The 25,556-nt window shown below is 43.0% G+C and overlaps 1 protein-coding gene across 2 annotated transcripts in view; it reads right to left on the bottom strand.

The window, feature by feature from the left end:
• RGS17 (regulator of G protein signaling 17) overlaps positions 1-25,096 on the bottom strand; it is an 87,893-nt gene extending 62,797 nt beyond the window's left edge. For both annotated transcript variants that reach the window (XM_037520637.2, XM_037520638.2), the window contains exon 1: positions 25,071-25,096. The gene's annotated coding sequence lies outside the window, so the exon portion shown is untranslated. The remainder of the gene's footprint in view (positions 1-25,070) is intronic.
• Positions 25,097-25,556: the final 460 nt, after the last annotated feature.

The raw sequence follows: 25,556 nt of genomic DNA, 5'->3' as shown, positions 1-25,556 counted from the left end.
TCTGAATTTATTTATTTATTTATTTATTTATTTATTTATTTATTCTTAAAAGATTTATTTATTTATTTATTCAAGCACTGGGTACAGTCAGAAGCGCGGGAGGGTGAGAGAATTCACCAGAGCCAGAGCGGGGAACAGAGCAGGCAGAAGGACCGAAGTACACTGCTGAGGGGAGCAGCGGGCGGCAGGGGAGGTCTGCGCGCCCTGTGGGACCTTCCTCCGGTGGCCGGGGAGCAGCCAGGGATTGAACCGGTGCTGCAGAGGCTGCGGGCAGCTTCACAACCCAGCGCTCAACTTCTGCACCACCGGGGAGGCCCTCTCTGAATTTATTAAGGATAACAGAGTAACTATGCCCAGAGCAAAAGGTGGTGAGAAGTAAGGGAGAAGGACACGGGAGTGAGGCTGATGCCTTGAGAGGCATAGCGTGCACTCATCTGATTACTTAATGTGCAAATTTTGAAATTTGGGCAGAGAAAGGAGTGGGGCTGGTCCGGAAGGGGCAAGAGAGCATGAAGGATTACCTGGAAATAATGGCAGGGACAGTTATGCCTCTCGATCATAGCAGGATGGAAAAATGATTCTAATTAAGTCAGGGCTGTATTTATTTTAACTTCATGCCCGCCGGCCCCCCCCCCCGCCCCCCGCGGCCCCTGAGGTATTTAAAATTTAGTTCAAATCTTCTCCATTCAATCTTTTCAAAATATTAAAAACAACATTTTAAAGAGCAAAAGAAGGGGGAGCCAAACATAGCAGAGTGGAAAGTTCTTGGGGTCACTGTCAGGTGGCCACTCAATCTGCTTAGTCTGGAATTATTCATGGTCACAACTCCTGGTTCCAGGTGAGCATTTCCAGCACCCCCTTTTCGTTTTCTAAAATGAAACTGCCTTGGAAGGCAAATGGTATGTCACTCTGGACACAGGCACGGGATGGCAACGAACACGCTGGTGAGACACACACCTGCACAGACATTGAGCTGGGACACAAATCTAACCCACTCACTCCCTCATGCACTTGTTAAATGAAGCCATGCCTCGCCTACTGTGCCTTCGTGTCCCAGCAGAGAGAGCCTGGTGAAAAGTAACTTTGCCTCTTTAATTTTAATATTTATTGATTTGCCTCTAGGCTCTTTCAGAGTTTTTAATATTTTAAAAAGATCTAATGGAGAAGATTGGAAACTAAATTTTAAATACCTCTGGGGGGAAACATGAAGTGAAAATAAATACAACCCTGACTTAATTTGAATTATTTTTCCATCCTGCTATGATTGCAAGGCATAACTATGAGGGAAAAAAAACTTTTCTAAAAATTTATTCCTACATAAAGGAGAGCTGGGTCTGTGATGGTGGAAACATGCGTTCTGCTCACACCACCTCTCTTTCCTGCTGTGATCCCAGAGACTATGTTTTCATGAGTGAGTTTGTGAAGAACAATAAAAAGGGATTTGAATGGAAAAAAGAAGTTTGGCTCATCCATCAGAAGTTCTGTATTTGTTATTCAAAACCTTTGGGACTGACTTTTTTAAAGACCCACATACCATTGATAAAAAAAATTGAATTTAAAAGGTTCTGTATTCAAATTCTGGTTGCACCTCTCCTTAAAATGTGACACACCAGAGACACACTCCACCTCCGGTTTTCTTTAGGGGTAAAGTTGGCAAAACTCACACAGCTTCTAACTTAAGTAAAATTAGAAACATAAATGTGTGTGTGTACACAAATATATACCCTGAGAAAGGCTACTTCTAGACTTGTTACATTCCTAAAGATGTGACTTGGTTTAGGAAAGAGTAGAATAAACTGGAACATCCTTTGACATAAGTCTTTAGTCTTTTTATTCCAAGAAAAAGAATGTTTTTAAGTTCTGTACTGACATCTATGTCACTCTGCAACCTACTTCTATTTTTATTTCAGATAGAAGCGGACCCAAGTGGAAGTTAACATTCTCACTTTATAATGTTTAAAGGGGGAAAAAAGAATCAAAGTTGGAATAGACTCATGAAGATAACTTTCTAACAAGTTAATCTAATCTGGTCAATCAATTCTTCAGAGAAGGGAAAGTGAGGGTAGCTGAATTATAAAGGGTTTACAACCCGATGAACTGAATCACGCGTTCCTGACACTAAGAAATGCAGACAGAGAATGTAATCCTTGAGTCATAGACTAGTCAGGACCTATCAAGCACATGATGACGGGTGACTAGAAGAGTTTCCTTAACATTATCCAGGAAAATTCACAGAACCTCTTTCAACCTCACTCCAGTGGCTGCAGCACAGAAAATGCCACAGACCTCAGTGGTCCCTTTGGTTGCTCCAGACTATTCAATGCACCTGGAGGGATCTAATCACATTTGCCAAACAAGGGCTGGCCTAAGTGGATGGATTTTAAAATGTTTATTTTTCTGCATGTCATTTTCTTTCAAATGCTAATAAGGTCTAAGCCCAAAACATCTGAGTGCCCCCCTCAAATAAAGGACAAGTACAATGCAAATATTAGGCATTGTGCATGTTTGTTGTTTTATGCATTCTATCTTAAAATATTTATGTTAGCCACTGCCCTGATATTCAGTGGCTGGCACTTGGTAGAATCTCAACCATAATTGCTGAATGAATAAAATGAATTGTGTAATGAGCTTCCGCTATTGAAACTCATTATGGAAATATACTACATCCATCTCAGAATTTTTATAGTTCAGTAAACAAAGAATATGGCTAATGTGTGTAGAATTTCTTGTAATCACCCACCCACGTAGCACTTTTCGGTTATTCTTTTCCAATTCTGCCACCTGAAAACCAGGACACTACAACAGACCACAAGATATATAGGAGGATGTAACATCTAAGTAATGACCTACGGCTAGATGATAACACTGCATTAGTAGCTTCGATTAAATAGGAGAGTGTTCAAGGAATAATGGGCTGGAACATCACATATCTTTATGATGGCATTCTTAGTAGTAACTTTTATTCCCATTGTGTTTATATTTTATTTAAAATAGATCATAAACTATTATCACCAATTGTCGGGAGCATGGCAGGGCAGTTATATTTCCATGCCCTCTGGCAGAAGGCAGCAGTGCAGAGTGCTGCTCTGGGCTGCTGGTTTCTGTCACAGTCCACTGGTTCCTCCAGGATGGCACAGCCACATGTGCTCAAGCAACTCCCCTATTCTCCTAGCAACCATTTATGTTAAGGTGAGACTGCTCAGGTTGCCAGGATATTCTTCTATTCCTGGCTTCCATGACTGAACCAAAAGGAAGAAAAAGTGTAAACCAAAGTACACAATCAGGAAAACAAAGTGTCCTCTTCTTACTAGGAGGAAATTAATGACTCTGTGGTTAATGCTTGGAGTAAATTCATAGTTTTCTTGGGTAAAATCAGAAAATAAAACATTTGAGAACAACCTGCCAAGTAAGAGCTATTAAAAAATTTGAGACAAAATTCACTGCCTTATCATTAGTCATCAAAAGTCTTCTTTTTTTTTCCCCCAATAGAGGGAGGAAGATAAATATCTTAAAATTGGCGGGTTGACCTGAAAGACTCTGTACTGCAATTACCATTCTGTTTCATACAGAGAAGCTTTGAAGTAGATGCCACATTTCATTAACTTAAAGATGTTGTTGATTGTAAAGTGTGTACTGATTTCTGCAAAAGTTAAAATGCAAAAATATGCACTATACATCTTAGAATCATTGAAACATGATATATTACTTCATTCAGTAATTTAGTCAATTCTGAGATTAAACCAAATTCCTTACTCATAGAAAAGGAGGCAAATTAAATTGCATAGTCATAATAAAAGGTAGAGACAAACTCAAATCCCTATCTGCTTGATTATTATGTTCATTCTTCACTATGACATCTGCCTCTTCTGCTCCTTACACATGTAATATATCAAAATAATTTCCAACTAACATGCTTACAGAACTTCATAGATGTTGAAGTACTTGCTATAATCTTAGCAATTCAGCGGGTTTCATCAGCCCTATTTTACAAAAGAGAAAACTGAAAGATGGAATAAAAACTGGAAAGATGGAATAACTCAGTCAAAGACACATAAGAAGAAAATGGTAGAGTCAGGAATGAAACCCAGGACAAAAGACTCTTGAAATCTACAATATATTTGATGTTAACCAGCAACCAGACCTGGAATTAGATTGTGGACATAAAGATTATTCAAAGAAAATGTATTTGTTGAATATGCAAGAACTGTGTGCATGTCAGACAGATTGGTTGGTTTATTGAGTGGTTGGAGCTGGGCTCTGTTAGAGTACCTGGGATACAGTAGTGAATAAAAGACATGATCACTTGGAACATCTAAGTGCTACACATAAAAAGGAGGTGGTAGGGGGCTAGAAGGGAGGAGGAACTTGTCAATTTTAGTAGTGGTCAAGGAAGGTGTCCTTGAAAAGGTAACATCTGAGCAAAGATAAAGAAGAGAAGGAATAAGAAGCATGGATATCCTCGTAAGAACATTTCAGGTAGGAGGAACGAAGGACCTCAGCTGGGGATATTCTGGTCCATTGCAATAAAAGGCTGTACGCTGGGGTGATGGAGAAAGGGGACAGTAGAAGGTTATAGAATTCAGAGAGGATGGGGGGACTCTGATGCAGAGAGGGGCATGGACAGGTGAGATAAGGCCTTGAAGGCCAAAGTCAGGACGTTTGGGGAACAAAATGGTAACTGTAGGCAGAGACGCCTCATCGAATTTGGAATCTGGTTAACTTCAGAGAGTATGTCCCAGGCACTCCAAGTATGTCTACCTCATTAGTCTAACTTGAGTCTTGAGGTGCCTGAAAAACAGGTGTTATTACTCTGTGTCCACCTTGTATTATATAGTAGAGTTGGCGGGGAAGTTCCCAGCTATATGGACAGCTAATAAATATTTATTAGATACCTATTATCTGTGTTGAGCATTAAAATAAGGTCTCCCAACCCTCTCAGTTCCTTCCCCTCCGGCAACCCCCCCCAACGAGTCTCCACTCTCATAAGCAGTGAGATCATGAAAGTCTTCATCAAGTGTTCCCCTGTGGCAGAGCAAGCATGGAAGCGGTCAGAGGTAGCCGGGGGCAGTTTTATTGAAAGCAATATATGAAGTACGGCTATCCGAGTGGGTAGAGGCAAGTTAAACATACTAGCTAGAGGTAACAGCATGAACACAATAAGGAAGCTTTTAACAGCCTATACTGCAGGTCCATTTATTCATAATTACTGGGTCCCAAGGTACCTGAGAAGTGACAGCAAGAGGGGACAGACAGGCTGGCAGGAATAATGAAGAGACTATGCAAATTATTTGGATTTTATCCATAGGTGATAGGGAGATAATACATGTTCTTAGGTGCCAGGTACCATGGATGTGGTCACTCCAGCACCGGTGTGGAGGACAGGCTAACTAAAGGGAGAATGGAAGAGAGGAGGCTGTTGTAGTTGTCCAGGCGAGAAGATGATGGTGAACTGTGAAAGCAGGAATGGAGACATGGGACAGGGGTAAGATGGACTTAAGAGGTAGACTAAGCCTAAGTTAGGGATGGGACAGGGATGGGCGGCAGGTTAAGTCAACTCCTAGAGTTCCAGACTGGCTGGTTGTATAAAGGCCAGCTTCTGATAAGATTTTGGGGAGCAAAAGGCTTCTGTCATGGAAATTTTAAAAATACAAGTGGCATTGTAACAATGCAGTTAGTTTCAGTGGAGGAAGAGATGTCCTCATGAGGAGATCAGCCAAGGATTCTTAAAGGTCTCAGGACTCTGGCTTAGGTCTTAAAAGGTGGTCCAAATTTGAAGAGGTGAAGGGAAATCTGTACAGAATCGCAAGCAGAAAGCAGGAGGAGCAAAGGCACGGAAGCAGAGCAGAAACCATTTTCTGGAAGGAAGGACATTGGTCTTTGAGAGCAGAAGAGTGGTGGAAGAAGCGGGGTGATGGTGGGTCCTTGACCAATCTGGAGACTGTATTTGAAATGTCCCTTTCAGGGAGAGATATTCACTGTTTCACGAGGCATCTAGGGATGGCCAATGAGCAATCCCTGGTGACTAACAGCCATCACCCTAAGTGTCTTCTTGCTATGCTGAGCGATCTGAGTGGTCTTATATGAATATGATGGTTCTTTGCCTTGCTGGGACTCACAGATTCATTGAGTCATTTTATAGCTACAGCTGGAACTCACGTCTCCTGAATCCTATCTCAAGGTGGAAAAAACATTTTGGTAGTTCATTATTCATAAACATGCACGCTGTGTTTTTCTCCAAACACCCAATAGAATATTTGAAGAGTAAAAAAAAACAAGGTTAACACAGGGTGAATGCTCTTTTCAAATGTACTTCATTTAACCAAGAAGCCTTCAGTTGTTCTGTAAAGTTAAACTTAATAAATTCTATAATGAATTTTCCATACTGTTTGCATAAAACAATTATAAGTACAGAATAAATCTCCTTAAACTCTATATTTTCGATGATCAGACACGAGGATAATCAAATTTTAATTCTAGCCACACAATATATAACATAAAATAATAATATCTCAGTCTCAGCTATAAAAATATAACTTGTTCTGTTTAACCTGAAATTACTGTAGGTGGTGGCAGGCTACTTGCCATGTCTTCTCAAGTCCACCATTACAAAACAAACAAAATACCAACCAGAGCATTAGCTACAGTTACTTATTTTCCTGGAACACAGTCAGATTTCTTTTCTTCATTTCCCCTTGGCAACAATCAAATCCCTAACAGCTCTTGATAATTTATCAGTTCTTGCTTCGGTGCTATCCCTGAAAACAAAGCCATCCTGTTACTCCGTGTATGTCACTATGAACCAGGATCAGTCGCGGGCAAAAGGGGGACTCAGACTGTTCCCAATGAGTTCTTTCAGGAAATCGTGCTTCCCTTATAATATAATTGGAAACTCTGTCAGTTACAGGGCAATCTCCTAAACACCTATCAAAAAAAAAAAAAAAAAAAAAAACAAAAAAGCAGGCCAGTGCCCTGTCATTCCCTCCTTCCCTGCAATTTTAAATTGCCTCTGCCTCTTCTCTTTTACAGCTATAGTCATTTTTATTCATGTCACTCCCATTCTGGCTCTGCACATTCTAGAGATTCAGCACATCATTTTGCCAAGAGCTTAGATATAATAAAACCGCATCCCTCTTTTATTACCTAAATATGCATATCAGGAACATCTTCCTTTGGGTTTTCTACTTCCATGGAGTGTGACTGCAATTTTCTGGTGTACCTCAACATTCTTCTACTTCACTTAATGTTGCTCTAAAACCCCAGAATCTAGAACAGGAGGAAGCAACTTTGGCTTCCAGGCAAATGCATGGACAGCGCAAGAGAGCAGGCAGCTCATTCCTGGGAAATTCCTGGAGGGAAGTGAGCATTCTAGTCTATGCGAAAGGAGCTCGCTTCTCCCCCTTGTGCCCAGAATTTCAGACACTGTCAGCCATGCGTTTCCTTGTTGAGAGAAGGCAGGAGCGTGGAATCTCCTTCCTCTGACTTCTCATTCCAATATTTTCTCAACTGCAATGAATATATTTCCAGTGGTATAGTATATAGGTTTGAAATGGACTAATATCAAGTCATGTCAGTTTTTAAAATCATGAACATGCAGAAAATTCCCTTTACATTCCAATCTGTTCAGTCACCAAACTCTAGATTAGCCTCAACTATTTATACCTAGTGTAGCATTTTATATACATATATGTATTTATATACATATACATGTATTTGTATACACACACACATCTCTCTTAATATAAGGGTGCGAGTATACAGGTGTAAGTAAATCCATATATCTATACCAAAGTATATATGCATACATATATACACATACATCTACATATATATATAATTGGATAACCCTAATTTACAAAGTACCCCAGATGATTTATAAATTATTCTACTACAAGGCAATTAAAGAAATCAAAGAACAGACATCATGTAAGTCTCATGGAGACAGGCATTTCTGCCTGTTTTGTCACCTAACAAATCTGTATCTACCAGAATAGTGCCCAACACATACATAGCAGGTACCCCATGAGTATTTGTTAGAAGAGAAACTTCAGTGGATGAGTCAGACACAAAAGTTCTGTCTCTCCATCATCCCTTACTTACATTTTCCCCCAAATCATTTATTCTTTATTTGCAGATTATTCTCATAAAAGTCAAACACAGGGGAAGATTAGACATAAACAACAAAGCATTGCAGATGAATTGAGTTTTTTCTTTGTGGTTTGAAAGATTTGCAGTCAAATGCTCATGTCTTCCTTTCCTTTATTATCTGATCTGCAATTTCCTGTTTATCCTCCTACTTTTGAGTGACAGTGCACTGGTCTGCCTTCAATTGGGAAGATGAGGGAAAATGAAAATCTACCATTTCCTTTGCATTTGAAAGAGTCCATCCCCAAAGAGTTTGGGAGGTGATCATTTTTCATTTTAAGGTTCATTTCCACTTTTTTAAGCAAGCATTCTTACCTGCTCAGACCTCCAGTGACTTACTTTTGCTTGTGACACATAAACAGCAGTTACTAGATCTAAAATCCCCTTGTGAAATAACTGAACAAATTATAATCGGTAACATCTTTGTTTACTTGTTTGTTTTAACAACCAACCACTTGGTCAACTTGTAACAGGGTGGTCCCCAGGAAAGGGGGAGGTTCCCTGCCCCACCCAAGGGAGGGTGGAGCTGAGCAGGAAGAAGAGAAGCTGCAGAAGAGACTGAGGAAGGCAGCAGGATGGAGCCAGGAGACCTGGAGGAGGCGCGTGGAGCCTAGAGACACGTGAAGAAACTGCGCTTGTCTTTTGGTCGTGGACTGGGTGACACAGATGTGGGTGAGACCCGTGGGGAGGTGACCATGGCAGCTTTTATCTTGATGTTGATTTTGCTCTTTTCCTTCTGGGCTTGTCTGGTTGTTTCTGACCCTTTGCTGTGGGTCCCCACTGGAAGGTGCTTTAGGGGCCTTGCTCTGGGCCAATCCCATTTGGATGGACTTTTACCCACGAGGGGACGGGTAACTTTGGGTGCTTCACTTAGAAACTAGACTCTTTGCCTTACCTGTATTGTTTCCTAGTTTTATTAAAGTTCCTTCCCATTAAAGTCTCATAAGTTTTGTGTTGATGCGGCGGATGGCAGAACCCATTTAGAATAGGCAGGTTTGCGGGGTTTGGGCTGCCCCTCTCCCTGTCCTATAACAAACTGACTGCATAATACAGTTAATAATCAAAACTCTTCACACTCAGCATACAAGAAAAACTAGATCAAGCATTTTTTTATTCAGTCTTCTAAGTTAAAAACACTTTTTGTAATTTCTGATGCTGCCAGTAATACCATTTAAGAAAAATGTAATATTGTCTCACAACATCTTTCTTCTGGCCATGAGCTTGTTGGTAAGGAGATGAGGGTGGAAAAAAAGAATCCATTACTTTCTGGATTCAAACAGTTTCAAGGTGCCTTTTGAGTTTATTATGTTTCGTAATTCTAAAATCCCTTGCCAATCCATAACCCTGGGGAAATTCCACTAACTCAGAACTGCTAACTTTATCCTGGGGTCTGGAGGCAAACCACCAAGCAGTCCCAAAATTAAAAAAAAAAAAGAAATTCTTTTATGCAATAGGGCTAAGCTAGAATGAATGAAAGAATGAATATTATATGTTATTTCCTAATATTTGTGTTTTTTCTGATATAGAAATATTTTACATCTATAGTATGGTGGTTTTTCAAAGTATTAAAAATCAACCAACCATTTGATCGAACAATTCTACCCCTAGGTATCTACCTAAAGAATGTAAAAAGGGGAGTAATTTGAAGGGACATATGCACTACTATGTTCATTACAGCACTATTGACAATAGGCAAGTTATGGAAATGACCTGCGTCTAGGAACAGATGAGTGGACTAAAATGTTGGGGGGGATAAATACACAATGGAGTACGACTCAATCATGAAAAAGATGAACTTTTGCCATTTGCAACAGCATGGAATGAAACTAGAGGGTATCAGGCTGGGTGAAATAATTCAGGAGAAAGACAAATAGAGTATGATTTCACTCATATAAGGAATACATGAAACAAAACAAAGGAACAGATGAAACTAAATCAAAACATACCCTAGAAATTTACCCACAGAGTTGAGTCTACAGGAGGATGGGGGTAGGGGCTAAAAGAGTAAGGGACCCACTGGACTGCGGTGAAGGATTATGGGTGCTCTGGTGGCAGGTGTGGGGAAGCAATACTCATCTATACACCTAGATCATATATAGTGAAAAAAGCCCATATTACCCCAATAAAAATTAATGTATTTTTCTTAAATGGAAAACAAAGTATAAAAAAAAATCAACAAAAAAGAATGAATAGAATTGGTGCTCCGGGAAATTCATGGTATTCTCCCTGGACCTTTACTATTAATAATTCTGCCTCTTACTGTCAACAAGTTTAGTTCTCTCCAAACCTAAAATAAATGTTTTTAAAAAGTTTTCCTTGGTTCTACCTCTCACCTCAGGCTGCTGTTACCGCTTCTCTATTTAGTCCTCACCTCTCATAGTTCTTTCAAGCGAGTATCTGCACTCATGTAATCTCTGGCTCATATTGGCTGGTTCTAGCTGCCAACGTAACTAAAGGGAGCCTCTCACCTGGCAATCTGCTTTTCTATTTTTCTGTCAGTGACTTGATTTATATTTTCAGCAATTGTGATGCATCCCTTCCTGCCAATACATGCACATACACATTTGGGTTTTACTATTAGCTGCCAGGAGGGATCATGATGGAGATGCAGCTAATGGCTAATTAGACAGGGCTCTGCACCTTCATAGGTGCAAATAGCACACGGAATTTTTTAAAAGACATACTTTAAACTTTAAAACGACAATAGTAAATAATCTTTTTTATTTTTAAGATTTATTTATTTATTTATACAAGCACTGGGTACAGTCAGAAGCACGGGAGGGTGAGAGAATTCACCAGAGCCAGAGCGGGGAACAGAACAGGCAGACTGATGAAGTACACTGCTGAGGGGAGCTGCGGGCACGGCAGGAGAGGTCTGTGCGCCATGTGGGACCCTTGCCAGTGGCCGGGGATCAAACCAGCGCTGCAGAGGCTGTGGGCAGCTTTGCAGCCCAGCGCTCAACCGCTGCGCCACCAGGGGAGGCCCAATAGTAAATAATCTTATCTGAAAGGGGCAAAAGCCGAATTTGCCACAATATAAGGCCCTTCCAACACTCCCCACTTAGACTCTAGCCCTTAGAAGCCTGATCAATGAATATTCATGACCTTACCACTCAAATTAGTACTAATGCTTCTTATTAGTAGAAAAGAAAATGGACAAAGAATCTCAGTTGCTCTTCCAAACCCTAGTGTTCTTAAAACTCCACGTACAAAATTTGTCATTATAAATCATCCTCCTCTTCTCAGTTAACGTTTTAGAGAGCAGCCCTGCCTCCCATTTATTATCACACCAGCTCTGAGCTAAGTTCTTTCCCACACCCAAGACATTCACTCCTGCAGCATATTGAGTCCCTAGTCTGTTCCCAGCATTGTTCTAATTTACATACCACCTCCAGGGAAGAGGGAGACTGATAATAAATAATTTTCTAGAGCCATAATGGTATGAATTCAATAAAAGATTACAGAGTAACAGATAACAGGAAGGGTTAAGAAAGATTTCTTTGAGGAGATGAAATGTGAAATAAAACTTGATGGCTGAAAAATATGTGGGGAAGTTATTCCAGCAGAGCAAGTGCAAAGGCCCTGAGGTAGCAAGGCACGTGGCCCTCTCACTGCCTGTCCCTGAACTAAGCTGGTCTCTCCTGGCCGAGATTCCCTCTTCTCTCACGCTACTCAAGCTGGAGTTTCAGGTCCAGGCACATTCAGCTGCTGCAGTAACCTAAAATCATCACTGTCTTACTGACTTTTGCAGACTTTATGCCTGACTTTCAGGGCTGACAAAAGAGCAGCAATTCAAGGCCTACCTTTTCAGCAGAATCACTGCAGATGCCACATCTAGTATATCACTGTTCCTTACCTAAGGATCCAGAGGATAGACTCCTGGTAGAATTTAATGCCAGTGGGTTAGAGGTGACAGGCGCTCTTACTCTTTGATTGTGTCTGCTGGGAACCTCAGAACTAAAATGCAGCACTCTTGAACAGTAACAATCCTACCCATGTTCTGCTGGGGGAGGTACCCCTTTCCCCCATGTATTTCTTTTTGTGACTTCTTATCTCTCCTTTGTTTCATTTTCATCGCCCTGTGTGAAAGTGCTTTTATTTACACTGCATCAAACCTTCTGGAAATAGATGATGTATAAATCATTAATCACAGGTGCTTTCTAGACAATCTCGAGTAACTTCCTCATTGCAAAATCTAGCCCACTGCCTTGGTCCTGATCTCACCCTATCCGCCACATGACGGATCTCAGCAGTCCTTTCTTCTTTAAACCAGGGCCTCTTCCAATCCTTTTTTGAAGATTAACAGAAATATAAATAAAAGTGGTTAAAAACAATTCCACTTCCTTGGTTTCAAGGTACGCTACAGTATCTTTATTCCCTTTTCAACACTCCCTTTTTCTTTCAGGACACATAATGCCGGCATGTCCAAACACACACGTGCAACACATCTAAATGTACACATGATTTTACATATGTATGTGCATCTATGCACACAAGTGTGCATGCACATAAGTGCACACCTGTGCACACACGTGTGCATGCACATAAGTATGTGAATGCACATAGACTTTATTGTGTGTGTGTTAGACTCCTTCCTTTCCCACCATCCAATGCAGATATACTGAGGATTCTATCTAAACTGTCCCCGCTCTCTACACTCTTTTCCTCTGGCAATCACCTATTACTGTCACCTCCAAGTAAAAGACTTTCAAATTGCATTTCTAGGCCCGTTTCACTTCTGAGTTTGCATTCCAATTCCCTGGAGCCATCTGAACCTCAGATTCAGAATGAGACCTTGCAGTTCTTTTATCCTCACAATCCTTAAATCTCCTCCATAACATCTCTGCCAACTGTTTGTCCAACGAGCACGACCAATGTGCCCCTTTTCAAGGCAGCCCATCTAACTAGCCAGCTTTGGCAGTTAAAATGTTATTTCCAATACAATGGCAAAATCTATAACGTGTGCTCACAAGTACTAATGCTATAGGGTTTTTTTTAAGATTTATTTATTTATGCATACAAGAACTGGGGTACAGGCCAGAGGTGCAGGGGTGAGGAGGAGTTACCAGAGACAGAGCAGGGAACAGAACAGGCAGATTGACCGAAATACACTGCTGAGGGGAGCAGCAGGGAGACAGCAGAGGTCTGCTGCGCCCTGTGGGTAGCTCCCTGGCCGGGGATCGAGCTTGTGCTGCAGGGGCTGTGGATTGCTTCATAGGTTGCGTCTTAATCCCTTGCGCCACCAGGGAGGCCCACTAATACTATTCTTAAGAGTAACAGTAAGAGCCAAGATGGAGACCGCCAAGTGCATGCCAGGGGTGTTGCATGTATTATCTCTTTACAACTCTGCCATGGGGTTTTATTATTCCCATTATATCACTGGGACGATTAAAAATTAGCCTAATCATTTCACATGGCTCTCCTCCAAAAGGTGAAATACACATATTCTCTAGTGGAACTATTCCATTCCAGGTTAAGAAAACAAATTTCTCTCATCACTTCTCACATGAATGATTGTTTTATTAATTTTGCCATCAGTATCACAAACCTCAAAGCATGTCCACAAAGAGAGAAATTCAAAATAACATTGCAGTTGTGATCTGAATATGAGAATAGAACAGAAAAGTCACCAACACATGCTCGGCCCTCTGTGCCTCTGCTGACCTAGTCTAGGGTCCTACCTGCTGCCTCTTTCTCAACCACCGAGGCTTTCCAGCAGCAGCCTGCTAACCACCAGTTAGGACACTGATGGATATGTCTAACAATCTCCCAAAGTGCACTCAGCTTATTTCCTCCCTGACCTCTTCATCCGTATGGTTTTTCCAAATCTTAATGGCATCTGTGTTAGCCAGACATGAAGGCTCAAATCCTAGAAGCTGGCTTGAAAGCGCCTTTTCCATCTTCTAAATCTCATATGACTGGGTCCTGGAGACACCGAGAACAGCGAATTTTTTTTTTAAATAATAAATTTTATTTTTATGTTCCCCATACAATTGCAACCCCCCCATTCTGACCCCAATCCCTCCCCTCCCGCCACCCACCCCCCCAAAAAGTGTCTCTGGTTCATAGTTTTTTGTTGATTTTGATTTTCACTTTCTTATAGTTATTCATTTTCCTGGTCCCTTATTTAAGTTTTCTAGATTCCTGCTATGAGTGAGACCATCCGGTATTTTTCTTTTTCTTTCTGGCTTATTTCGCTGAGCATGATCCCTTCCAGCTCCATCCATGTTGCTGCAAATTGCATGTGTTTGTCTTTTTTGAATGCTGAGTAACATTCCATGGTGTATATGGACCACATCTTCTTGATCCAGTCATCTATTTTTGGGCATTTGGGCTGTTTCCAAAGCTTAGCTATAGTAAACAGTGCTGCTATAAACATAGGGGTGCAGGTGCTCTTTGGAATGGATGTTTCTGTGTCCTTTGGGTAAATACCTAGGAGTGGAATTGCTGGATCCTATGGAAGCTCTATGTTTAGTAGGTCCAGAAATCTCCACACAGCTCTCCATAGTGGTTGGACCAGTTTGCACTCCCACCAACAGTGCAGGAGAGTTCCTTTTCGAGAGCAGCGAATTTTAACAGCATCCTGAGCTCATGGCTTTCAGTGGCCCTTGGCCACTTCCGGCCTCATCTTCTGTCACCTGGACAGCGGAAATCCTGCTCCTGTTTGTCTTCTCCCCCCTCTGCTTACACCCCATAAAACACAGCTCTCACCCTGTGCCCCTCCCCATTCGCGTAATTCCCTGGTGCTCTTGGCTTGTCGAGGATAATTCTAGCTTTTCACGTTGGTGCTCATGCCCATCAGTATCTGGCTCCCTCTGGCCTTATCACCCTCAGACAGCCTGCATGGACAAATACTTCTGGAAAACTGAGACTCGAAGTATTTTCTCCAAGGCCCTAGACTCTGTACCTATCTTCACATTGTCTGTGAGTAAGGGAGGTCTGTCTTTGTCAAATACCTCTCTTTCAAAAATTTGAGAAAATGTCACAACCTCTAAAAAAGAAGACTTTTGCCTACTCCTGCCCTGGCCATGCAAGAGTAGCTGAAAGGCCCTGTGTTCTCCCAGCAATTTATTTCTCACCTAGAATATGACAGTGGTAGCAATTTACACTCAAACCTGCTTTCTTCAACTAGTCTATAGGCTTTTTAAGTCCATGAGCGTAAGTCTGTGCATGGGCTCATTTAATTTTGCAATTTCCAGCTATAGAGGAAGATGCCAAGCACTTGTATTAATTACAGATGAAGAGGTAAAAGAGTGAAATCGATGACTGGCTGAGGCTGAAGAAAACTTGGAAACCTAATGCAAACACTTGGAAAAAATCAGAACCATGCAGGCCACATTAACAGATGCACTAAAGACCAGGCTCTCTTTCCATTATTTCTGTCCCTACTTCATTGTGTTAGATTGCAAACCCCCTGAGCTCAACTCTCAGGCACATGACCTCCTCCTTTTTCCCTGAGAACTAACCACACCATGACTCTCCTGGGGCGGGTGGGGAGAGACGAGCACACTCGGTGCCAGTGTTGATTTGAGTTGTAATCAGCAGTTTCACTGAGTAACTACTTTCAGTGATCCTGCTAAGCCATAAATCCACAGTCCCTTAAAAAATAATCTCTGAGAATGAGCAGACAAGCTTCTCCAAAAACACTTCTTCCTCCAAAATCTTAACAAGAAATAGTTTGGACATGAAATCATCACGCTGCCCTACTGTTTAATGAAAGAAAGCAAAATGTAAAGTTCTTATGTCACCAAAACCAAACTGGTTTTCTTTACATTGGACGAGTTAGATTTAGAGTAGTCACATTTAAAAAGAAAAACATGGAGCAGATTTTCTTATCTATGTCCTTGAATTTTGGTACCATCTACAAGAATTTTTAGCTATTCAACATAACCTATGTCAGGTCAAGAAAAGTGCTTCACATTTTTTCCTTCCTGGAATTAACATTTATTTAATGAAATTCTACCTCACAAAATGCCACTTGCATTACTCAGATGTTCAGTCAATGAAATTACTGAATTAATGGGGAAAAATTACCTTCTTGAGATTAGGTCACATGAATTCACGAAAGTGAAGTAGTTGCATAAGAGCGCAGAGTTATATAATAATGTATTGCATGCTATTATACTTTAAGAGGTAATGAGTTTTTAGCTAATAGTCTTGTTTTCTCAGCCTGGTCTTCCTGCTTTGTACCTGAATTTCCTTCTTAGTCATTGGTACCTCCCCTTGTATTCTAAAGGATGTGTCTTTTCCTCATACACAAGCCTGACATCAACCCAAGAACAAAAAGGGAGAAATACACATAGACTCATGCCTGACACAGAAAATCATCTGTTCAAGATTCGACGCCTTAGAGGCAATTGCATTGTACAAGGGTTTCTCTATCTCTTGGCTTTCAGACTTAAAATGACATGTAAGTGGACCCCAGAACAGAGTCCATCACTTATTAAAAAAAACATGGCTGGGTCATTAGACGTTGCACTTCCTCAAGTTAATGCAGCCAAAATATTTCTTCAAAGGCAAACATTCAGACTGCCGGTCACAGCTCCAATAGCCTGAATCCAAATTGCCAACACAATTTACTCTTCAACTAGCATTCTATGACAATCAGTCCAGTTTATTCCTGAAGAGAACAAAACAGCAGCTTTTTCCCTGACAGACTTAAAATTTGAGTTCTTGAGATGTTTTAAATTCCAAACCAAAAATTATGTAACTATCCTAAAATTACATAAAATAACATCAACACCTGTTTTTCTGCAAAGTGTGAGCGTACAAAAAGAATTGATATTCCTTTCTAGTCAATGTCTCTATTTAGAAAGAATACACTACTACTACTAAAATTAATAATACAGAAGGGAAAAAGAGGAAAGTCAAATGTCAACCTTTACCCAAATAGTAGGTAAGGAAAAATTTAATACTCCAACCCACACTGGAATATTTCATACTACAATTTACATTAGATTATGCAATACTCTAATTCAAAATACAGCATTCAGTTAGTCATACCAGTTGGTAAATGATATAGGTTACTGTACAGATTTATGGTGTTTCTTATGCCTCTGTGCCCATGTAAAGATACTTTCCTTTTGTCCAGTGAGTCTTGAGGAAACTACTTATAGGTCAAAAGTAAAATACTGGATGGTAAGTAGATGGTAAGTAAGATGGTAAATGCTAAGTAGAAACAAATGAACAAGAAATAGGTTAAAATCTCAAATTAGCACATCTGGTTATTATTAATAGTTAAAGATTTAATGTCAAATAAGTTGATTCAGTGACTGAAGTGAAGGTTCAGCTTACCTTCAAGTTAATTCATTCCTAACTATATATAGGCAAATTAAATGGATATTCACAACAATTTTTGCTAGGAGGACACAACATCTTCACCCTCATTTTATAAATGATGTCAAATCTTCTTAGATGTGGAAACACTAGAGTGAACCCTAATTCTGGATTTTAACAAATTGGTGTTGGAAATGAATTTTTTTCTCCAAAATCAAATGTATTTTTATCTTTTATCTGCAAAGAGCATTCTAGATTTCTTGTCAATTTGCTATACTACAAAAAATATATTATCTGAGAAGGAGTTGTAATACTAGCAGAAGAAAAATCTAAAATGTTTTTTGTTGCATGGAAAACATAGAAAACATCCTAAGGAAGGATGAGGGGGGATCACTCCTGCCTTTCTTTGCTCAGCCCTCCTGCAACATTTTAATGCACCTTAAATTGGATTGTGCTGATTGCTCAGAGTAGCCTTTAAGAAGCACTGGGGTGAGGGAGAGAGGCACAGTAAGTGAGTGTGCACATAGACATTTACTTTAATGAGGGCGACTTGGGAGTTGGGGTGGGTCACAAAGAGGGTTAAATCTCAAGTCTTTGTTGTCAGGAAGCAGTGGTAAATCCTTGACCAACAGAACCACCTCCTGTTTCGCCTTCCCCTTGCCTCTGAGCCTATACTTGGCAGCTTTGGTTAGAGATGTCTATGCTTTGAAGTCAATTAGCCTAAAATTGCTTAATCATAAGGAGACCCCAGCTCATTATTTCCACGTTGTATTTAATAATGGCTTGAAACAGAATGATCAGTGCTCATCAGATAAAAGCGAAATAATGAATTGAAGTTTTTGCATCCACAAATGCTTTCACAGAGCTGGGCACCTAATAGGTACTCAAGAATGTTGATGAGACATGTGGGCATGCTCATGGAACTGACTGGTTAAACAAGCTGGTGGGAAAGGCCAAGACAGCTGACACCAGGAGAACAACCTCAACATTAATAAGGACGCCATTAGTTAAGACAAATACTGGCAAGAAATTAAAATCCCTTCAAGCACTTATCACCTACATGATATTTCTTGTATTTTAATTATTTAATTCTAGTGCTGGATCTAACAAAGTGACTGCCAGATATGGAGCATTTTGAGATATAACTTCATTCAACACATTATTGTTTTTTAGTTATATATATTCAGTCTTCAAATTTACAGATAATGGCACCAAGGTTCAATAAGGTTAAGGCTAAATATCTGCTTATTTGAATTCAAAATCTGGGCTCTTTCTATTGGATACATTCTCTGCTTTTAAAGTCTCTTTCTTCTAAAGGTAACTTTTCATATGTCTTTTCACAAATCATATAGATTGTCATTTTGGATATATACATCAGACTCAAAGAATCAAATAGCTGATTTTGATTAATTGAAGCCTGAACAGTGGAAGAGTTGAAGGAAATGGGGTGATGTGGGACATTCTTCCTACAACCAAAATTGACTTTCAAAATCTCCAGTCAGTCTCTCAATACACCAAAAAACAAGCCCCAACTTTTCACTGAAACTAAACGAAATTAAGAAACTGCTATCAACTTTCACAAAAGAGTTTTAATTGGACTTTAACTTACGTAGCCGTGGGGAAGACCCAAGATAATTGACGAGATGAAGGAAATACCTGCTCACATCATTATGTCATAATTTCCCTTGGGCTGTGTCTGTTTTATTGTAATGTCATGGCTCTTGAAATATAACCTTTGTATTTCAACACCCAATCAGCAGTACTGTGACACGTCTGTGACCTAATATAAGGAGGTAAATATTTGCTTTGTGAGCCACATTCACTGTCCATAATAAAATTACATTTATTGACAGAGAAACTTTAAAAGAATCTCAAATACAAAGTTGAGGCAACTCAGAGAGATCTGAGATGCTGATTACTTATGCTAGAGTTTCAAGCCAGAAGCATTTATACAATTTAGTGAAAAAGCCTGCACATCTAGTAAACAGCAGAACAAGAATAAGTTGATTCAGTGACTGAAGTGACTGGGTTGTGTGTCCCATCACAGCTCATTATTTCACCTACAGGTGCCTCTCGTTCATGATAAATTTTAGGTTCACTGATTCTGAGGTTTACTATTACTGAGGTTTAACTATATTGTTAAGTGGAAAGCAGCAATAGTTGTTAAAATTTCTACTTTCTAGGTAATTTAATATCTAAGGGACTGGACAGATTTTCCAAGGCAAATATTTAAGTTTTTGTTTTTTAAATTTTTTTTATTTAAATATTTTATTTTATATAATTCTTACATCTTTTTTCATCTTTGCACAATGTATGCATTTTCATTTTGGTTATATTCCCCATACAATTGCACCCGCCCCCCTTATTTTGACTCTAGTCAATACTTTGTATTGATTAGTCTTTTTCCTGGTCTCTTATTTAGGTTTTCTAAATTCCTGCTTTGAGTGAGACCATCCGGTATTTTTCTTTTTCTTTCTGACTTATTTCACTGAGCAGGATCCCTTCCAGCTCCATCCATGTTGCTGCAAACTGCATGTGTTTATCTTTTTTTGATTGCTGAGTAATATTCCATTGTGTAGATGTACCACATCTTCTTGATCCAGTCATCTATTTTTGGGCATTTGGGTTGCTTCCATAGCTTAGCTATTGTAAACAGTGCTGCTATAAACATAGGGGTGCAGGTGCCCTTTGGAATTACTGTTTCTGTGTCATTTGGGTAAATACCTCATGACATGCACCACAAAGACATCTTTACAGACACATCACCCAAAGCAGTGATAGTGAAGGCAAAGATCAACAGCTGGGACTACATGAAATTAAAGAGCTTCTGCACAGCAAAAGAGACAATGACCAAAACAAAGAGAAACCCCATGACTGGTAGAAAATTTTTGCACACAACACTAATGATAAAGGACTGATCACAAAAAATCTATTTAAGTTTTTGAAACCAAGTTTGTCAAAAGAATTTGACAAGTTAAAATCAGGAGCTTTGAGAACAGCACTGATACAGAACTCACTGAGGCTTCAATTTGATTCTCACCTTTACAATATTTAAATTTCACCTTACGCTTAAAATTGGAAATAAGCCACGGTTTTAATCTAACACGACTTTCTAATAAAACCACACTGATTTCATTCGGATGAGAAATATCGATGACAGGCCCTCCATCGACTCCCATTTTGTCATCTCATTTATCTCAGGAAAACTCCAAAGTTCTCTGCTCTCACTGGCACCTGGCAGAAACAATCCAGTGGCTATCTGGGAGCTCCTCATTTATACGCCTCTCCTAGTAAAGTGTGAGTGTGTGCACAAGGTGCCCGAACAGAACAATGATAGGCCCCAACTTCTAAGTGATTCTAGTTTCTAAGAGGAGCCACACCCTTTTTGGGCAGCCCTGGTGCAGTGGCAGGGGGTGGTCTGTTAGGGGCACCAGGAAGCCCTAACCCAGGGGCTAATAACCCATTGCCACCCTTGGTTGATGGTGGCTCCGCTTCTAGGTATCCAGTTCAGCCACAATGATGTCACTAGTCTTTGCCACATGTCCTTTTTTGTCACTAAGCACTTCCTTCCTTTGTTTTGCATTGGTGTTTTTGTTCTTTTTAAAATAAATCTTGTGCTCGAGAATATGAGAAAAAATACCAGAATAATAATTTGAAAAATTGAGCACAAAGCCTTAATACATCACCCTCAAAGAAAAAAACTGCTTAAAAGCATGTCAAAAAAGTTAGCAGCATTATTAGTAACCAAACAAGTGAAAGTTTAAAAAATTATTTTCACCTGTCACGTGAGCATAGATTTTTTTCAAAGATGATATATTAGCAAGAACTAGTTGCTCTAAGCATCAAGACTAAGGAGGAAAATTGTTATATATACAGCTATGCAGACAAAACGGAGGCATAAAGATGTGCATCAGTTACGGCAGCAAAATATAGGAAATAACATGAAAATCCAAAAATATGAGAATGCCTAAATAAGTGAAGACTGTCATTTGCAGTAACTAAACTGCATTAAAGATACCAATTTTAATATCTTGGGAAACAAAAACCCTAACCAAGTAATATAATTTTTTAAAGTAAGTATGAAGTTCCACAATAGTTCCATATTCTTTAAAATATGGTCTGTTTAGGCATAAAAAGTGGTAAATGACCCTGTATGTTCAGTAGCAATGCCTTAGGCAATGGGATAATTACAAGTACTGGGCACATGTTCAGCATGTGCATATAATGCATCTACAATGCATTATATTTATGCTTGGAGCATCTTGGAAGGTGGGTCTTCCTCCCTGTTGTTTATCTGGGAAACTGAGGCTCAGAGCTGGTAAGTAATTTGACCATGGCAACAAAGTTGTTAAATGGAGGAGACTGGACAGAAGCTAAGGTCAGCTTGACCTGAAGCTTGTTTTCATCGTGTCCATGCCTGCTCACAGATAATTTTAATCTTCTTATATATTTTCCTGTGTTCTAGGGGATCTAAATAGGCATATCTTTATCATTTGCAAACAAATCAATAATATAAACGTTACACTAAAGCCATGCATATTCACCAAGCGACAATTTACTTCCTCCAAGGATGTAGGACGGTGAACATGATCTTTAGGATCTCACACTAGTGTGTCTGGTGATGAGAATGAGAGCTCTTAGAAAATGTGATCCCAAATCTTAGAAGACTTTGTGAGGCATGCCAATTCTGCAAAATGCATTCATTTAAAATATACTTATTTAACACCTGCCTTTTGGCAGATATTGTGCTAGGGGTTGGCACAAAGCAGGAATAATGATCTAAACGACTTTCTTTCGATATTGAGAAAGTCTTTGGGAGATAAGTAGAGATGAAGAGGTAGGGCAGGGCAGACTATTCATTACTCTAACACTGAGAGTCCTGGCTACCTACAGCTGAGGACTGTTGATTTTTTTAAGCTTCCTATAAACACTTATGATATTTCTGAGGATCCAGGACACCCTCCTGAAAACGTCATCTATGATGACATTATAGTAATATAATTATACTCTATAGTAATCAGATGAAATACCTTTTAATAGCACATATCATTATTTTCATCCAGTGGGTATCCAGTGGTCCTCACACTTCCCCTTCTGACTGCTGCAGTATCTTCATTGTTAAGTAAGCAGAGAGGGACTATCAAAAGGGTTCTCAGTGGCAATGCAGCTGACAGGATTCCCACCCCTTTCTCACGCCTGTCTTCCACATATCTAGGAAAGCCTATCGTTATTCAGCAAATGGACTTGTACTACGAAGGCTGTAGATGAACAGGTAAGTGCTTTCTTACTTTTCAGTCTATGAGTCAGCCAGGATTTTTATCAATTTAGGTTTAGATTGGGATGTTATATAAAGTCAAACAGGTGTAAGGTTGTAGGGGTGTGTGTGTGTGTGTGTATTTTTCTTCCCTACAAAGTCCGTGGCTCTTGTGGTCAAACTGTTAAGGAAGAGATGACGATGATGATGACGTGATGACATAAACGTATGAAAGGAATAATGACATAAACTTTCAACATGATGAGTTCAAATAATTACAACCCTGGAGGAAGATCCATAAAAGCAGAGCTCTACTTGACAAGGGAAAGCTGAATGCCTGAGAACCGAGCAGGGGAAGCAAATGAACTCTCCTTGGAGACTCCAGTTCCAAGGGGACTAAACACCCAGGAAGGGTCCAGGAACCAATACAAATGGGCTGAAACTGGTACAACAGACACTTTCTGTTGGGTGTTCTGTGAAGTAGGATGTTTGCTTACTCTTTCAGTCCACCACCTCAGGAGGAAGGCTGAGTGCTCAGGGCGCAGAGATCAGGAGTCAATGTCACTCACTTACTGAATAAGTGATCCCCTCCAGTCCTTTCGTAATAATAAACACCTGTCTTCTCACCTCCAAAAATCATAAATAAACGACTCTCCCCTGGTTTCTTTAAATCTATTTTTTTAAGATTAGAAAGGCAGTGACTAAATCTACTGTCCCATGAGTGGGCTAATGACTGTTTTGGTTTAATCTAACAGAAGAAACAGCGTAACAATAGTGACTTAGCTGGAGGAGGTCAAACTGCTCATTCATTTGATTTACAGGGTACCCAACCCCTTTATTTTTAGCTATTAGTTCTATTATGTCTATTTCATGGATACCTGCTATTACCACAAAACAAATAAAAGGAGGCACAAGTACAATTTACTTAAAGTGGTTTGTGGTTTCCAAAATAATTTCATACTCAGACTGTCCAGCAGCTAGGGAACCAGGAGGGAAACACGGCTTCCCATGAACAGAGTCAAAGTTGCTCGTCATTTCTCCAATTAAATGATTTTCTGATGGGTTCCTCGCCCGGAAAATCAGCGTGTACAACGCCGGAAATGCAGATGGCATCCAGCCTCGGGAACGCGTGTCCTAAACGGGGTGCAAACTAGGAGATGCTCCCTATTTTCTGTCTCGGCCATCCCAGGATGGAAATGCTCTCGCTGTGAAACAATGTTGCAAGGAAAAGGAAACCACCCCGGAGAGCTCGCAAAGTTCTCCAGACCCACCTTCCAGGGACTTTCTCCAAGAAGGAACCATCCACAGAGGGGGCGGCGGGGCTCGGCGACCCTCGGGCGCCGCTGCGCGCGGCCGGAGCCGCCGAGGCGGCCCCAGGTGAGCCCCGGCCCCGCGGGCGGCGGTGGCAGGGCGGGTCCCCGCGCGCGCAGCCCGCGCCTCCCCGGCTCGGCGACCCCGGCGCGGCCTCGGGGTGCGCCCCTCCCGAGGCCGGCGGGGTGCCGGGGAGTCGCCGCCGCCCCACCCTCCCGCGGGCAGGCGCCTCCCGCCCCGCCGCCCCCCGGGCCCCCCGACGCGACCGCGGAGACGCGGGTGGGCGCGCGGGAGCAGCGGCCGCCCCGCACCAGCCTGCGCCGCGGCACCTGGAGAGCGGGCGGCGGAGGCCGGCGAGGGGGCGGCTCTCGCCCCGCGACGCCGCCGAGCGGCTCCGAGTCGCCGGCGCCCGCGACGGGGCCTCGGCCTCGGCACCTGGGCAGCGGCGCGGGCGGCGCGCGGTCCCCGGCCCCGGCCCCGGGCGCGCGGACTCGGCGCCCGGCCCGGCCCGGCGGAGCCCGGCCCGCGGCGCGGGGAGGGGACGGACAAAGACACCCGCGCCCCACGCGCTGCCCCAGGTGCCGCCTCGCAGCGCGGGCCCCCCGTCCGCACCTGGCCAGGGTGGCTCCCCGCGCGCAGGGGCAGGAGACACCCCCAGGCGGCCGCCCCTCGGCCCGCGTGAATTTCACATTCGGTTTCCAGCAGACCAGCGCCCGCGCCCCGCGGGACCCCGCAGGACCCCGCGGGACCCCGCGCCCCGCCGGCGCCCGTGCGCGCGGCCTCTCGCGGCGGAGCCCGCCGGCGCCCGCTCTGCCCGCGGGGACCCGCCGAGGGCGCCCGGGCGGCAGGACCCGCGCCCGCCGCGGGCGCCGCTGGAGGACCGGGCGCCGCGCCGCGGGCCCCGCGGGGTCCAACTTCCCCGGGCGCGCGCGCTCCGCGCTCGCCGCGCCGCGCCCCGGGGGCCCGAGACCCCGGCCCGGCGCTCGCCCCCCGCCCCCCGGCCCCCGCCCCCTCCCTTCGCAGGCTCGGCCCGGCGCGAGCGGGCGCGTCGCTGTCAGCCCCCCGCCGCGGCCGCGCGCCCCCTTACCGGCGCCGGGGCGGGCAGCGCGGCGGGGCGCGGGCGGGTCGGGTCTAGCGGCGCGGCGCGGCGGCCATCCGCCCAACTTCAGCACCCGCGGGCAGGAGAGAGGAGCCGCGGCGGGGAGGGCGGGCGGGCGGGGAGGGAGGTGGGCGGGGAGCGCGCGGGCGCCCTCCAAGCGCGCATGCGCCCCGCGGCCCGGCGCAGCCCCTCGCGCGCCCCGCCGAGGTGCCGCCGCTCCCCGGGCGCGCGGCCGCCGAGCCCCGCCCCGCCCCCGGCCGCCCCCGCGCGCCCCGGCCGGGCCCCCGCGCGGAGGGGTCGGGGGCCGCGCGCTGGGCCCCGCGGCCGACGGGTCGGGGGGCGGCGGCGCCGGGCGCCCGCGGCGAGGGGCGCGGGGCCGCGGGGGGCCGCGGGGGCCGCGGGGCGGGTCCCTCCCCGCGCGCCCCCGGAGCCCGGGACCCAGCCGCCGGCCTCGGGCCGAGACGCCCCCGCGCC

The sequence above is a fragment of the Talpa occidentalis genome, unplaced genomic scaffold (genome assembly GCF_014898055.3).
Source record: "Talpa occidentalis isolate TD23 unplaced genomic scaffold, MPIMG_talOcc4v2.1 talOcc4.2, whole genome shotgun sequence".
Lineage (NCBI taxonomy): Eukaryota > Metazoa > Chordata > Mammalia > Eulipotyphla > Talpidae > Talpa > Talpa occidentalis.
The sequence above is the reverse complement of the archived record's forward strand: the minus strand, read 5'-3'. Positions and strand labels throughout refer to the sequence as shown.